The sequence below is a fragment of the Eubalaena glacialis genome, chromosome 11 (genome assembly GCF_028564815.1).
Source record: "Eubalaena glacialis isolate mEubGla1 chromosome 11, mEubGla1.1.hap2.+ XY, whole genome shotgun sequence".
Taxonomy (NCBI): Eukaryota; Metazoa; Chordata; class Mammalia; order Artiodactyla; family Balaenidae; genus Eubalaena; species Eubalaena glacialis.
Window position 1 is genome coordinate 89,579,802 of NC_083726.1, and position 16,241 is coordinate 89,596,042.

The 16,241-nt window shown below is 39.0% G+C and overlaps 1 protein-coding gene and 1 pseudogene across 1 annotated transcript in view; one reads left to right on the forward strand and one right to left on the reverse strand.

Annotated features, from left to right (window-relative positions):
• FGD4 (FYVE, RhoGEF and PH domain containing 4) overlaps positions 1–16,241 on the reverse strand; it is a 194,538-nt gene that overhangs the window by 128,032 nt on the left and 50,265 nt on the right. The window lies entirely within an intron of this gene.
• On the forward strand, positions 8,922–9,317 carry LOC133100968 (small ribosomal subunit protein eS12-like; annotated as a pseudogene).

Genomic DNA, 16,241 nt, shown 5'->3' on the forward strand with positions numbered 1-16,241 from the left:
GCTCTTTCTTAAACGTGCTGTCATCCAGTATACTACTTTCACAGGGTGGTGGTCTTGAGAGCTACTAACTGGCCTGTAACAATCACTTACAATCAATGAATATTGTTATTATAAGCTTTGAAAGCTTATCTCTATGAAATGAAAGGTATAGTAATGAGACATGGCATGTTCATACAGTGTGAGGTATCCAACCGAGGGCTAACGCTTTCCAATCTTCACCAACCCAAGCCAGCATCCCCACCCAGATCAGCTGAGGGCTGAGAGTGTCCTCCGCAGAGTCAGGGTAGGTTTTGCACAGGAAGTGTTGGTGTATGTGCTCAGGCATGAGTGATGAAGTCAAATGAGGACGTCAGCATTTTTGGTTCCTTCTCTCTAGTTGAGAGGAATACAGCAGGAAACTTCAAACTGACCACATGCCAGTGAACGACTGGCTGAAACTGGAACTGTTCTGCTCTGCTACAGTGTACCAGGGCTGGAAGGATCCAAATAAGTATGTTGGCTCTGGTGCTTGACCTCTTTTTCAATGTTTTAGCAGTTCAGCAGGCAAAGAAAAAGAAAATTCATATGGAATATTTTCTGATAATTTGACATTGTACATTGTAGATTTTTAATATATCTTTATAATTAACTAAACCCTTTCACTGTTCATTCAGATATTATGTGAATATAGCTGTAGAAACATGTTACAGGTATTGCACTGAAATAAAATTTCATAAATGTGTGCTTTTATTTTTCTTAGTTTTCTGCTTATACTTTGGTCTGCTAGTTTTTGTTTTTTTTTTAAAGTTACTTGCCTTTCTTTTATTTATTTATTTATTTATGGCTGTGTTGGGTCTTCGTTTCTGTGCGAGGGCCTTCTCTAGTTGTGGCAAGTGGGGGCCACTCTTCATCGCGGTGCGCGGGCCTCTCACTATCGCGGCCTCTCTTGTTGCGGAGCACAGGCTCCAGACGCGCAGGCTCAGTAATTGTGGCTCACGGGCCCAGTTGCTCCGCGGCATGTGGGATCTTCCCAGACCAGGGCTCGAACCCGTGTGCCCTGCACTGGCAGGCAGATTCTCAACCACTGTGCCACCAGGGAAGCCCCCGGTCTGCTAGATTTTACAAAAACAGATTTATCCCTCTTGGCTTTAAATCCAGTGATTTTGATCAATTTAGTCACACATTAAGAACAGCTTTAGGAACCACAATATCAACCAATTTGTTATAAAGCCAAAATTAGTACCCCCCCAAAAAAAACCATTATTATGTGGCTAAAAATAAATCTTCATAAAAGAAGAGTAAACAAAGCTATCTGTTTGCTCCTAACACCACCATCATTCCATTCCATGTCTTGATAAAATTAATATTATCATCAGTAATTACAGCTCTGTATTATTATATAGCCTTCTCATAACAATCCTAACAAAAAGGCGTTAATTAGCCCCATTGTATAGATGGCAAAACTGAGAACTGAAGTTAAATAACTTAGACAGTAACTGGCAGAGCTGCAATTCAAACCCTGGACTTTTTAACTTCAAAACCTGATCTCTAAAATGCAAACTGCCTGCCATTCTCCCAAAGTTTTCCCAAAATTACTAACCTGTGAAAGGATAAGAAAAACTTTTACCCTATGTCTGAGTTTTCTTGACTTTAACCCACAAACTCACATACTAAAACTGTTCATGCCTGCTAAAGCAAACTTCCTCTTTCTACTTCATGTGACTCTTGCCATAACTAAATTCCTCAAAACTTTGTATTTAATCTACTTGTAAGTGAAGAGTTTTATACATAGCCTAAAACATTAGAATAATTTTAGAATAACTTATCCTATAGTTCACCAGAGCAATAGTCAGTTTTATCTTAATTTGCTTATTAGTTATGAGAATGAGAAGTCACTTCCCTCAAGGTCACTTTGAACCAGAAATAGAATTCTGGTTTAAGGTCTGGTCACTAAACCATGCTTCCTCTGCAATAGTAAGCTACTGTCATGCTGTCATTTACAGAATGCTTTGTAAGTGGAATCATACAGTATGTGACTTTTTGAGATTGGCTTTTTTCACTCAACCTAATGCCCTTGAGATCCATTCAAGTTCTTGTATGCATCAATAGTGTGTTCCTTTTTATTGCTGTGTTGAATTCCATAATGTGGATGTTCCACAGTTTAGCCATTCATGTTAATGAACATGAGGTTGTTCACATGTTTGGGCTATTACAAATAAAACTGCTATGAACATTTTTGCACAGGTTCTAGTGTGGATCTAAGTTTTCATTTCCCTGGGATAAATGCTCCAAAGTGCAAATGCTAGATTATATGATGAGTGTCCACATGTGTTTATTTTCATTTGTCATCTGTATATCTTTTCTTGGTGAAATGTGTCTTCATGCTGTTTGCCCATTTTCTAATTAGACTGTTTCAGTTGTTTCTGTTGAGTTTTGACAGTTCTTTATATATTTTAGGTAAGAGTCCTTTGTCAAATATAGGGTTTCCAAATATTTTTCCAGTCTATAGCTTCTCTTTTCACCCTTTTAACAGGCAAAAGTTTTAAATTTTGATGAATTTTTTTTTGGCTGCATTGGGTCTTCGTTGCTGTGCGCAGGCTTTCTCTAGTTGCGGCGAGCGGGGACTACACTTCGTTGCAGCACGTGGACTTCTCACTGCGGTGGTTTCTCTTGTTGCAGAACGCGGGCTTCAGTAGTCGCGGCATGCGGGCCCTAGAGCGCACGGGTTTCAGTAGTTGCGGCGCGCAGGTTCTAGGGCACGTGGGCTTCAGTAGTTGCGCTGCATGGGCTCAGTAGCTGTGGTGCGTGGGCTAAGCAGTTGTGGTTCGAGTGAGCTCTAGGCTCACTAGTTGTGGCACATGGGCTCAGCTGCTCCGCGGCATGTGGGATCTTCCCAGACCAAGGTTCGAACCCGAGTCCCCTGCGTTGGCAGGCAGATTCTTAACCACTGCGCCACCAGAGAAGTCCCTTGATGAAATTTTATTTATCAGTCATTTTTTTTATATTCATGCTTTTGGTCACATGGCTAATAACTTTTTAAAAAATTTTTTACTGGAGTATAGTTGATTTACAATGTTATTAGTTTCAGGTGTACAGCAAAGTGAATCAGTTATACATATACATATATCCACTCTTTTTTTAGATTCTTTTCCCATATAGGCCATTACCGAGTACTGAGTAGAGTTCCCTGTGCTATACAGTAGGTTCTTATTAGTTATCTATTTTATGTGTAATAGTGTGTATATGTCAATCCCAATCTCCCAATTTATCCCTCCCACCTTATCCCCCAGTAACCATAAGTTTGTTTTCTACATCTGTGACTCTACTTCTGTTTTTTTTTTTTAACTTTTTATTTTATATTGGAGTATAGTTGATTAAAAATGTTGTGATAGTTTCAGGTGTACAGCAAAGTGATTCGGTTATACATATACATGTGTCCTTTTTCAAATTCTTTTCCCATTTAGGTTGTTCATAGTTCCTGTGCTATACAGTAGGTCCTTGTTGGTTATCCTTTTTTTTTTTTTTTTAATTTTATTTTATTTTTGGTCACGCCACACGGCATGCAGTATCTTAGTTCCCTGACCAGGGATCGAACCTATGCCCCCTGCTATGGAAGCGTGGAGTCTTAACCACTGGACCGCCAGGGAAGTCCCAGTTATCCATTTTAAATATAGCAGTGTGTACATGTCAGTCCCAAACTCCCTATCAATCCCTTCCCCCCTGGTAACCATAAGTTCATTCTCTAAGTCTGTGAGTATGTTTCTGTTTTGTAAATAAGTTCATTTGTACCCTTTTTTAAAATTCCACATATAAGTGATATTATATGATATTTGTCTTTCTGTGTCCAACTTACTTCACTCAGTATGACAATCTCTAGGTCCACCCATGTTGCTGCAAACGGCATTATTTTGGTTTTTTATGGCTGAGTAATATTCCATTGTATATATGTACCACACCTTCTTTATCCATTCCTCTGTTGATGGACATTTAGGTTGCTTCCATGTCCTGGCTATTGTAAACAGTGCTGCAATGAACATTGGGGTGCACGTATCTTTTCGAATTATGGTTTTCTCTGGGTATATATGGCTAATAACTTTTTGCCAAGCCCTAAGTCCTGAAGATTTTCTCCTATGCTGTCTTTTAAAAGTTTTGCAGTTTTATGTTTTACATTTAAATTGATAAACTATTTTGAGTTAATTTATGGATATATTCTAAGGTTTAGGGTTTTTGGGTTTTTTTTTTTTTTTGGTCTATAGATATCCAATTGCTCTAGCACCATTTGTTGAAGAGACAAACTGTATTACTCTTGCAGCTTTGTCAAAAATCAGCTGGCTCTACCTGTGTGAGGCTACTTCCAAGTTCTCTATTCTGTTGCATTTATCTATTCGTCTATCCCTCTGGCAATACCATAATCTTGATTGCTATAGCCACATAATGTCTTAAAACTGGAGAGTGATTCTCCCAACATTGTTCTTTTCTCAAAACTGTTTTAGCTATTCTAGTTACTCTGTCTTTCTATGTAAATTTTAGAATAATCTTATCCACACCTACAAAAATTTTCCTAGAATTTTGATAAGAATTGTGTTAAACCTTTATATTAATTTGGGAGATCATCTTTACTATATTGAGAGTCTTCTTATCCATGAACACAGTATATCTCTCCATTTATTTAGATCTTTGATTTCATTCAGCAGCACTTTATAGATTTCATGGGTATATTTTTTAAAAGCAACCCAAATGATGAACTAGAAGTAGCTTGTAAATGCTACCAAAATAAAAAGTGGTAGTTCAAACAAGTTCTGGGAGTCAAAATGATCTTGGTTAACTAGAGTTAAAAATCAAGAATAACACAAGCACAACAAATATACCCATTGGGGCAAATAAGCAGATTTTGTTGAAAGACTGGCTTTATATAATTTACAAAGAAATGAAAGGGCACCATAGGGCATTTGGCAATTAAAACAATAAACAAGGCAGACTGAAGGTATAAAACAGATAAAGTATCCTCCAATTACATGCAGCACTGTCTTCCTCCCTTTTTTGATTATATTAATTCTATGTATCAAACCTGTGCATTACCTATGCAACAACAGTAGAAGAGAAGGGCTCTAAATTACATAATTTCAAAGGTCCCTTCCAAGTCCTACATTAAATTATTTTACAAATTATATTTTTAAAGAGTTCGTGGTTAAAAAGGTTTTATGAATTTTGCTGCTTAGGTATCTATGGGGGGCAGGTCAAGTGGAAAAATAATTCTGTTGAATGTAAATGTATGTAACTATTTGGACAATTTACTAAAGCTATGGGGAAAAGCGGGATATGAGAAAATCTGAAGGGGATTAAAATTAGTTAGTCCAGAAATGAATATTCTATGAAAATACCTGGAAGGTAATCAGGAACTTATGTACCTACCCAAGGGAAATAAAGGACAATTTTTAAATACATACAAAAATACATTCTTAACAATTGGAGTTCAAAATAGTGAGACTACAGTAGGTTGTATAAACCCTGAAATAAGTAAGGTCTTATTTAATGACAAGTGAAGTACAGTTGTGAAGACAGGAGAGTAACAAAATAACTCAGCAACCTCCCCCCCGCCCCCCACCAACATTCTACAGGTGTCTAATCCAAGCCTTCAGAAAACCATGCCAAGCTTTCAAATCTGACTGGGAAGGAAGAATTTGAAGACCGGAGAGTAAGAAGCAAATAACAGTGACCATTTCTTATTCACCTAAGTGTCCCCAGAATGCTTTACTGGTTCCCACACTCACACTAATTGCTTGATGGACTGATGAGTACCTAAGACACCCCAAAACAAATGGAACTTTAATTGTAAAGAAACAGAAGATGATATTTTCTGACAATGAAGAGCATAGGCATCATTTTCTAAACTGTTGGTAATGATATCATGCCAGGGAAGTTGGACGCTGGATGAAGAGTATCAAGAAGAAGCTAGGGACTTCCCTGGTGGCCCAGTGGTTAAGAATCCACCTGCCAATGCAGGGGACACGGGTTCGAGCCCTGGTCTGGGAAGATCCCACGTGCCGCGGAGCAACTGAGCCCGTGTGCCACAACTACTGAGCCTGCACTCTAGAGCCCGCGAGCCACAACTACTAAGCCCACGTGCTGCAACTACTGAAGCCCACGCGCCTAGAGCTCATGCTCCACAACAAGAGAAGCCACAGCAATAAGAAGCCTGTGCACTGCAACGAAGAGTAGCCCCCGCTTGCCACAACTAGAGAAAACCCGCACGCAGCAAAGAAGACCCAATGCAGCCAAAAATAAATAAATTAAAATAAATAAATTTAAAAAAGAAAAAAAGAATGGTGGACCTTCTGAGCTGGAAAAAAAATTTTAAAAAAAAAGAAGAAGAAGCTAGAAGGATTCCTCATACAGAATCATAAATACATGTATGATAATCATCTCATCCACACCACCCATTATCTCACTCCTGAATATGTCATTCCACCAGACTTCATAGGGTAGTAGGAGAATAAAGAAGAAAAACATAAAAAGAAGAACGAAGGAGAGACAGAAAGAGGAAGCAAATTATTAGTCACACTTGACAACTACTGTAGAAGAGTAAAACTAAAAGCAAGTGAGGGAAACCAGTGTTGCCCCAAACATTTTTATAAACAATCTAATTAAAGAAAACATGCTCAAATTATTTCAATATTTAACAACTTATCAGTGTTATCAAGATAACGTATAACGAAACCCAAAAGCATGATATCAAGCTAAAAAAGGAACTAAAGGTCAAAGATTTAATACCAGTCAGATTGTATGAATTTTAAAGCTACAAGATGTATTTAAACTCTTTTGAATCACTATTGTAATAGGGCATTAATTTGATTTTAAGAGCTCCAAATTGGATAGAGAAAAATTTACTAATGTAAGTGCTTAACAAATTCAGGAAGTCATTTACTAGCCTGTATGAGCTTACCTAATAGATGATTTGGGTAAATAAGCAAAAGCTTGGGCAACTTCTGCTACCATCGTCTGTTTTGTCCTCTCTCGCCAATCTGGAAAGAGCGGCACACAAAAGTTCCAAATGATAGAAAACCCTGGGATCCTTTCATCCCATTATTCACCCTCTGCTTTACCACAATCACTTCAACAAAGCATCCAGAGTCCCCCTTTCATCGCACACAACTCTTAAACAGCATTTTGTCCCTATTTCAAGAAGGGGAATCTTTGGAAGGGGACTATTTCTCTACATTTGGTAACACAGAAGGCAACCTTTACTAAAAATAAGCAGGTCAGTGTTAAGACCAAATAAGATACATAAGTGCATTCAGACATCCCTGTCGCATACAAATCTTGATACCAAAGGTGCTTAAGAGTAAATAAATAAATAAATAAATAAATAAATAAATAAATAAATATTGGCTACCCAATGCCTAGTGCAGTGCCTGGCACAGAGTTCATAATTAATAAACATTTGTTAAATGAAAAAAAAAAGTATTATTCTGATGAGAAGGAATTTTTTTTTAAACATCTTTATTGGAGTATAATTGCTTTACAATGGTGTGTTAGTTTCTGCTGTATAACAAAGTGAATCAGCTATATGTATACATATATCCCCATATCCCCTCCCTCTTGCGTCTCCCTCCCACCCTCCCTATCTCACCCCTCTAGGTGATCACAAAGCACCGAGCTGATCTCCCTGTGGATGAGAAGGAATTTAAAAATTAATTCTACCCCCCAATAATGACTTTTGTCCACCAGTAAAATATAACATTTAAAATTTTCACAGATATCAAAATGCTCTTTATATATAAAAGTTTTCTTTTAACCTTCTTCCAGAGCTTACGACCTTACTTCAAATAATAAACAATTATTTTCCACCATCTCATAACTTGAGCCAAGAGTGCCTTTTCAGTACTGTCAAAAAAAAACCCCTAACAGAGTAGAGTGGATTCATGACAGCCACATATTCTCTGTCACTACTCCCATCAAGAGGTGGGATCTATTTTGCCACCTCCTTGATTCTGGGTTGGGCCTATGACTGTCCAAAGGAAAAAGGGCAGAAATGACATTGTACCAATCCTGGGCTAAATCTTTAAGAGGCCTGGCAACTTCTGCCTCCTTCTTTTTGGAGTCCAGCTGCCATGCTGTGAGCAGGTCCAAACAGCCACATGAAATGAGAAAGGCCCACATGGAAAAGAAAAAATGCCCAGCTGACAGCACCTACTTGCCACGCATGAAAATGAGCTATCTTGAAAATAAATCCTACAGCCCTAATCAAGTTGTCCCAGCTGACAGCACACAGACTGTGAGATAAGGTGAGCTGTCCTTATCAAACCCTACCAAATCCCAAAATTGTGAGCAAAAACACCATTGTTGTTTTAAGCCACTAAATTTGGAGGTGATTTGTTATGCAGCAATAGATAACTGAAACAAAATTTGGTACCAAAAGTGGGGTTCTGCTGCAACAAAAACCTAAAATATGTACTGGCTTTGGATCCACGTGGTGGGCAGAAGCTGGAAGAGTTTTGAGGAGATTGCTAAAAAAGATTTGAAAAAGTGAAGAAATGTATCAGCACCTGAAGAAAAGGGACCCAAGTTACGTACTGTGAGAACAATTAGCAAACCATTGCCTGCAGTGATGTGGAAGGTGGAAACGGTACCTAATGAACTCAATGATCTGACTAAGGAAAATTCAAGGAAGAAAGTTGAAAGTATCAACTGATTCATTTTAACTGCCTATGTAGTGAGATGAACTAAAAAAGGCACCGTTTGGTTCTTTTTCAAACAGAATTTAGAGGAAATATAAAGGGGTCAGATTTGACGGGTTCAAAAATAAAACCATTGCTCATTTCCGCATCTTAGCAAAAAATAAGCTCAAAGTAAGAAATGGCTCCAGGCAGCTCCTTCCCTGCTGTGGCAGAGTCCCGGGTGCATTCAAGATTCAGCTCCACCCGTAAGCCACCAACATAGCCAAGAAAACCATTGCTGCCAGAGGTACAATGGATGTTAATACTGCTCTGCAAGAGGTGCTGTAAGACCGCCCTCATCCTCGATGGCCTAGCATGTGGAATTCGTGAAGCTGCCAAAGCCTTAGACAAGCTCCAAGCCCATCTTTGTGCGTTTGCATCCAACTGTGATGAGCCTATGTAAGTCAAGTTGGTGGAGGCCCTTTGCGCTGAGCACCAAATCAACCTGATTAAGGTTGATGACAACAAGAAACTAGGGGAATGGGTAGGTCCCTGTAAAATTGACAGGGAAAACCCCATAAAGTGGTTGGTTGTGTGGTGGTTAGGGACTATGGCAAACGGTCTCAGGCCAAGGATGTCATCGAGGAGTACTTCATATGCAAGAAATGATCAAATAAAAAAACTGGGCTCTTGGGACTTTCCTGGTGGTCCAGTGGTAAAGAATCTGCCTTACAATGCAGGGCACGTGGGTTCGATCCCTGGCCACGGAACTAAGATCCCACATGCCGCTGGGCAACTGAGCCAGCGTGCCACAGCTACTGAGCTCGCACGGCTCAACTATAGAACCCGTGTACCGCAACGAAAGATCCCGTACGCCTCAATGAAGATCCCGTGTTCCACAACACCAATGCAGCCAAAAAGACCCGATGCAGCCAAAAATATAAAAATAAAATAAATAAATAAAAAATAAATCTTAAAAAAACAACAACTAGGCTTGGGCTTCCCTGGTGGCGCAGTGGTTGAGAATCTGCCTGCCAATGCAGGGGACACGGGTTCGAGCCCTGGTCTGGGAAGATCCCACATGCCGTGGAGCAACTGGGCCCGTGAGCCACAACTACTGAGCCTGCGCGTCTGGAGCCTGTGCTCCGCAACAAGAGAGGCCGCGATAATGAGAGGCCCGCGCACCGCGATGAAGAGTGGCCCCCACTTGCCGCAACTAGAGAAAGCCCTCGCACAGAAATGAAGACCCAACACAGCCATAAATAAATAAATAAATAAATAAACAAACCCAAAGTTTAAAAAAAAAAAACAAAAACTGGGCTCTTTCATGCAGCTCAATAACAAAAAAACAAACAACCCAATCCAAAAATGGGCAGAAGACCTAAATAGACATTTCTCCAAAGAAGATATACAGATTGCCAACAGACACATGAAAGAATGCTCAACATCATTAATCATTAGAGAAATGCAAATCAAAACTACAATGAGGTATCATCTCACACCGGTCAGAATGGCCATCATCAAAAAATCTAGAAATAATAAATGCTGGAGAGGGTGTGGAGAAAAGGGAACACTCTTGCACTGTTGGTGGGAATGTAAATTGATACAGCCACTATGGAGAACAGTATGGAGGTTCCTTAAAAAACTAAAAATAGAACTACCATACGACCCAGCAATCCCACTACTGGGCATATACCCTGAGAAAACCATAATTCAGAAAGAGTCATGTACCAAAATATTCATTGCAGCTCTGTTTACAATAGCCAGGACATTGTAGCAACCTAGGTGTCCATCATCGGATGAATGGATAAAGAAGATGTGGCACATATATACAATGGAATATTACTCAGCCATAAAAAAAAATGAAATGGAGGTGTTTGTAATGAGGTGGATGGAGTTAGAGTCTGTCATACAGAGTGAAGTAAGTCAGAAAGAGAAAAAGAAATACAGTATGCTAACACATATATATGGAATCTAAGGAAAAAAAAAAAAAAGGTCATGAAGAACCTAGTGGCAAGATGGGAATAAAGACACAGACCTACTAGAGAATGGACTTGAGGATATGGGGAGGGGGAGGGGTGAGATGTGACAGGGTGAGAGAGTGTCATGGACATATATACACTACCAAATGTAAAATAGATAGCTAGTGGGAAGCAGCCGCATAGCACAGGGAGATCAGCTCGGTGCTTTGTGACCACCTAGAGGGGTGGGATAGGGAGGGTGGGAGGGAGGGAGATGCAAGAGGGAAGAGATATGGGAACATATGTATATGTATAACTGATTCACTTTGTTATAAAGCAGAAGCTAACACACCATTGTAAAGCAATTATACTTCAATAAAGATGTTTAAAAAAAAAAAAAAACTGGGCTCTTGTGGAAGGGAGGGAGGGAGGAAGGAAGGAAGGAAGGAAGGAAGGAATGGCTCAGGGCAAAGATCAAATCCTGCATTGCCAGTAAAATGTGGTCTTGAGGATGTGGCTGTACAACCCTTTGTTGACCCCTCATAAAGATTTTAGGTTCCTCATAGACTTTTTCCTTTAGACCAGTGGTTCTAAAATTTTGTATACACACTTATAGGTACTCATGTCCTTGTAGCGTCCCTTCCCACATTGACTCTGGGCTGAGCCTATTACCGCTTAGACCATTAGAATAGGACAGAAATGATGCAGTCCCAATTCTGGGCCCAGACCTTATTTGGTTGGGCAGCATCTACTTCTTCCATTTTGGAACCCAGACACCTCAGGTGACCTAAGCAGCCACTGGGTACTAGCTGAGCTCCTATCCAAACCTCAGAGGACCACAGCCTTTCTAGCAACCAGCTGACAGGACATGAACACAGAACTGCCTGGTCAACCCACTGAACCACAAAATAACAAACTGCTGCTTTAAGCTACTAAGTTTTGAAGTGGTTTATTACACTACAATAAATAACCAAAACACACGTCCCTTTTAGTGGTATTTTAAACTTCACTTCTCTCTAGTCATGATAGACTAGATAATTATGAAGAAATGTAACAGAAACTTTTTGTTCTAAAAATTTAATGTCCAGCATGCATAAACCTAGAGACTATCATACTAAGTGAAATAAGCCAGACAAAGACAAATATCATACGGTATCATTTATATGAAGAATCTAAAAAAAAAAAAAAAAAAAAGATACAAATGAACTTATATACAAAACTGAAATAGACCCACAGACATAGAAAACAAACTTCTGGTTACCAAAGGGGAAAGGGGGGAGAGGATAAATTAGGAGTTTGGGATTAACATATGCACACTACTATATATAAAATAGATAACCAACAAGGACCTACTATATGGCACAGGGAACTATACTCAATATTTTGTAATAACCTATAAGGGAAATGAATCTGAAAAAGAACATATATATATATATGTATAACTGAATCACTTCGTTGTACACCTTAAAATAACACATTGTAAATCAACTATACTTCAATTTAAAAAATATATATATTATACCTAGGATCAATTTAACCATCATTTAAGCAAATGAAACATACCTTCTAAGTCTCAGGAAACTTTTTTTAGAGTCTATCTTACAGACAGATCTTAGAGTCCAAGCCACTAATAATGACAAAAACTTAATAGCTTCCATTTTCAGTAGAAAACAATAAGCACCTACACAGGCCATCAGGGAGGACTGGCCAGGGAAGGAGATCTTAGCAAGGCATACCAGGGGTACAGACAAAACTGAGGAAGGGCCCTGTGTATCAGATAAATTCACAATAGAAATTCGGAAATCAGCAGGGGATACACAGACACCTAACAATCTGTGGTAACAGCCAGGGAATCCTCAAGTCACAGTCACAAGAGTGAAGATGGTAGGTCTTCCAAAGCCTGTTGTTATGGCAACCAGCAAAGATTTTTAACATCAGAAACTCCAATAAGAAGTATTTGTAAGCTCTGCTTTCTTTTGTGTTGATGCAGTTGCTACCCGTCTGCTTAGCTCCTTTGGATTTAAAGAGCCCTAAATGTCTGAGCCATCACCCCTCTTTCAGTCCATCCTATGGATGACCATGATGGCATATAGGGAGCCTGGAGGCTTTCTGCATCTTGAGAATAGGGACAATAATAGTAAATCCCTCATAAGATGGTAGCATTATTCTTCTAATTTTCACAGAACAGTGTTTAGAAAAGTTCTAGGCACACAGTAAACTCTCAATGTTACACTACCAACAAATTACATTTGGTAAATTTGTTCAATTACAAGTGCATCTGCCCTAAAAACAATAACTTTCAAAGAAAAAAAATTAAAAGAATATCAACTCATAAGCCTATTAATAGGGAATTGGTTTCAACAAATTGTAGTATAGCTATAAAGTGAAATACTATGCTGCCTTAAAAGAGATAATAAATAAAATAAAGGAAGAGGATTTTAAAAGATTTGATGTGGAAAATTTCTAATATAAGTGAAAAACCAAGTTGAAAAAAACATATAATTCCACTTTTAAAGTAAGTATATACTGTTGTATATGCATAGAAAAGAATCTGTTAGAAGCCACCAGACTAAACAGACACCACAATCTGGGTGGGAATTCCACTTTCTACATAATATACCACTATAACATTTGTTGCTGTTGTTGTCTTTTAACAGTAAGCACAAATGACTCTTATAATCGGAAAAACATTAATGTAAAGGCACACAGGATCCTTCTTAAAACAAAGCATGCTTTTACCTGAATTTGTTCACAAGTTTTCAGTGCTCATTCTTATTCAGCACACAAGCAGCTCAGGTCTGTTTTTAGAACCGTGTCAGAAGCTGCTATATGAGCTGTTTCCGGTACTGGGCAGCTATTTTTAATTAATGAACATTTTGTTGTAAGAGTTCACTGGAAAAATAGAAACACCACCATTGCTGCAAGTTAAACTAAAGAAAGGCTTATTCTCTAAAATAAAATGAAAGATTTAAGTTATAAAAAAAGTATTCCACTTTAAAAAGTATTAAGGTATATAGTATTTAGTATTAAATATTTCCACTGTGATATTGAGATAGATTAGTTTCATTTAAAAATTCCTGAAGGAGCAGATCTAATTCTATTTACTTAGTTTCTCCTAAAAAATAATACAGCATTCTTCATATAGTGAGGACTCAAATGTGAGCTGTGGAAAAATCAGAGGTAAGAGAAAACAGGATGAATACAGAAATAGAATAAGATTTCTTTCAAACCAAATATTTATTAAGCAACAATGTGCAAAATGCTGCCCTATACTGACTAGAGAAAAATTGTGGTTACTCTATCTGTCAGTATGAACAGCAATAAAATCACCCTGTCCATTTTATTATTTTCTCCCAAGGTTTATATGAGGTAATATGGCTCAAAAGATAGCTGCTATGTAAACAAATTATATTTTTCATCTATTCAGTTGTTCAACCCATGGGTCACATAGCACCACAAGGAGTCCTCTGGAGAGCCAGCAGCAGTGAGAGTAGGTGAGAATTCAATGGCTGGGTAGCAGAACAAGAATTCCCAGGTCCCACCCAAGCCATCCTCCCATAGAATGAAGATGGGATTTTCCTGTAAACCTAAGACAAGGTTCTAAGAAGGCCTCACTGCACTGGGTATGATTATGTGCAGTCCAGTCACAAAAAGAAAGGTTTATTGTTCTCTTGCCAACCTATAATCCTCACAACAGGTGGCAATCCACCCAATTATGCTAAACTCTACCCACACCCTCTTCACTCACCACATCCCTAAATTCCGTGCATTTGTAAACTGCTTCACAATTTTTTAAGTGCTTTCTTATCCATTAATTTGATTCAGAAAGGTTATAAGATTTCTTCCTAGTGTGTTTAGTTAAAATTGCTTGCATTTGAGAGAAGTTCTGAGAATGGGATAGGTTCAACATCTGGCTCCCAAGTGGTGGTGAGGGCTCCCAATATCCTCTAAGGAGGCCTTGCTTTAGCATGTCCCATGGCGGGGTGTGGGGGGAGGTATTAATACTATGCATCAACTTGGAGGGTGTTTTGGATAACATAAACATTTAAACCAGTGAACTGTGAGTTAGCAGACTGCCTTCCATAATGTGGGTGGGCCTCATCCAATCAGCTGACAGCCTGAATAGAACAAAAAGACTGGCCTCCCTGAGCAAAAGAGAATTCTTCAGCAGACTGCCTATGGACTCCATCTGCACCACTGGCTCTCCTGGGTCTCTGCCTGTTGGCCTTTGGACTGGAGCTGCACCACCAGCTCTTCTGGGTCTCAAGCCTGCCAACCAACACTGCAGACTTGGACTTGCCAGCCTCCATAAACACATGAGCCAATTCCTTATAATATATATGTGTATACACACAACCTATTAGTTCTGTCTTTCTAGAGACTCCTGACTAATACAGAGGGTCCTGCAGTTTAATAACTACACAGGAAGAGCCACTCAATGAGGGACAAGTGGCTTCTCCTGACTAGGGGATGCCTGATCTTTCTCCCTACCATGGTGCTCTCCAGAAAACCATACAGTTTAGGGATGCATGAATATGCCTGGAATGGATACACACCTTATTATTCCTTACTTACTAGATTCCTGAGAAATGAGTCCTGAAAGCAGTTCACACTCTGCTCAAAGCTTAAAAACACAAATATAATATAAAAATCACATAATTAGCTAGACAAGTCTCAGCAATGACCTGCTGAGGTCATTGTGGAAATGAGAGTAAAAGAAAAAAGGTAAAGGTGACAGTGTAGGAAGTACAGTGACGTCTGATTCGGGGCATCACACACATTATTCTCCCTTATAAGTGATTGAATTATTCATGCCTGCCTCAAAACACCTCAATATTATCAAATATCTACCTAAATAGTTATGGAACTTCTCTATCCAGTTTTCAAAGCTTCACCAACATTTACCATGGGTCACTTGCTTAACTAGACAAATGTACCACTTGTGGTTACACTTCATCCTAACTTCCCGGATCCTCTTGAGGCTGTCTAGTCTGGCCCACCCTCTGCAGGCAGCAGCACCACAGGGGAGCCCTTTACCTCAGTCCTCTGATCTCTGACAGAGCTACTTCTACTTCTTGAGCTCTCCTTCTGGCTCCTCCCACTCACCGTCCCGTGAAGGTAGTGCTTAGAGCCTACCCTGACAATTTACCTATTTGCACTTACTTTTCCTTCATCAAACCAATATTTTGAAATATTTTTGCATATAAGCTTTTAAAATATATACTTTCTTTCACTTTCTATTGTCTTTACCTCCTTGTCTTTGCCTCTCGTTTCACAATATATCCTTCCCCATGGCCACTGTACCTCTCCAGCTTTAATTCCCTCCACAAAGTAGAGTTGTAGGTAGAACAGATATTATCACACAATTTAGAGGTGAGGACATAGGCAAAAAGAGACGAAATGACTTGTACAAGTTCAGACTGTAAATTAATGGTAAAACTACAATCAGGACCCGTTTTCTATTAACTCTTAGCTTAATGTCTGTTACACAGGATGGCAATACAACAGTTATTAAAAGCACCGGATCTCAAGTCAGATTATACCTGCTCCACTACTTATCAAACTGTGACCCTCAATAGTAAGCTAAACTATTAGTGGTTTGGTTTCCTCACCTATAAAAACTGAAATAATAATGGTACTACCT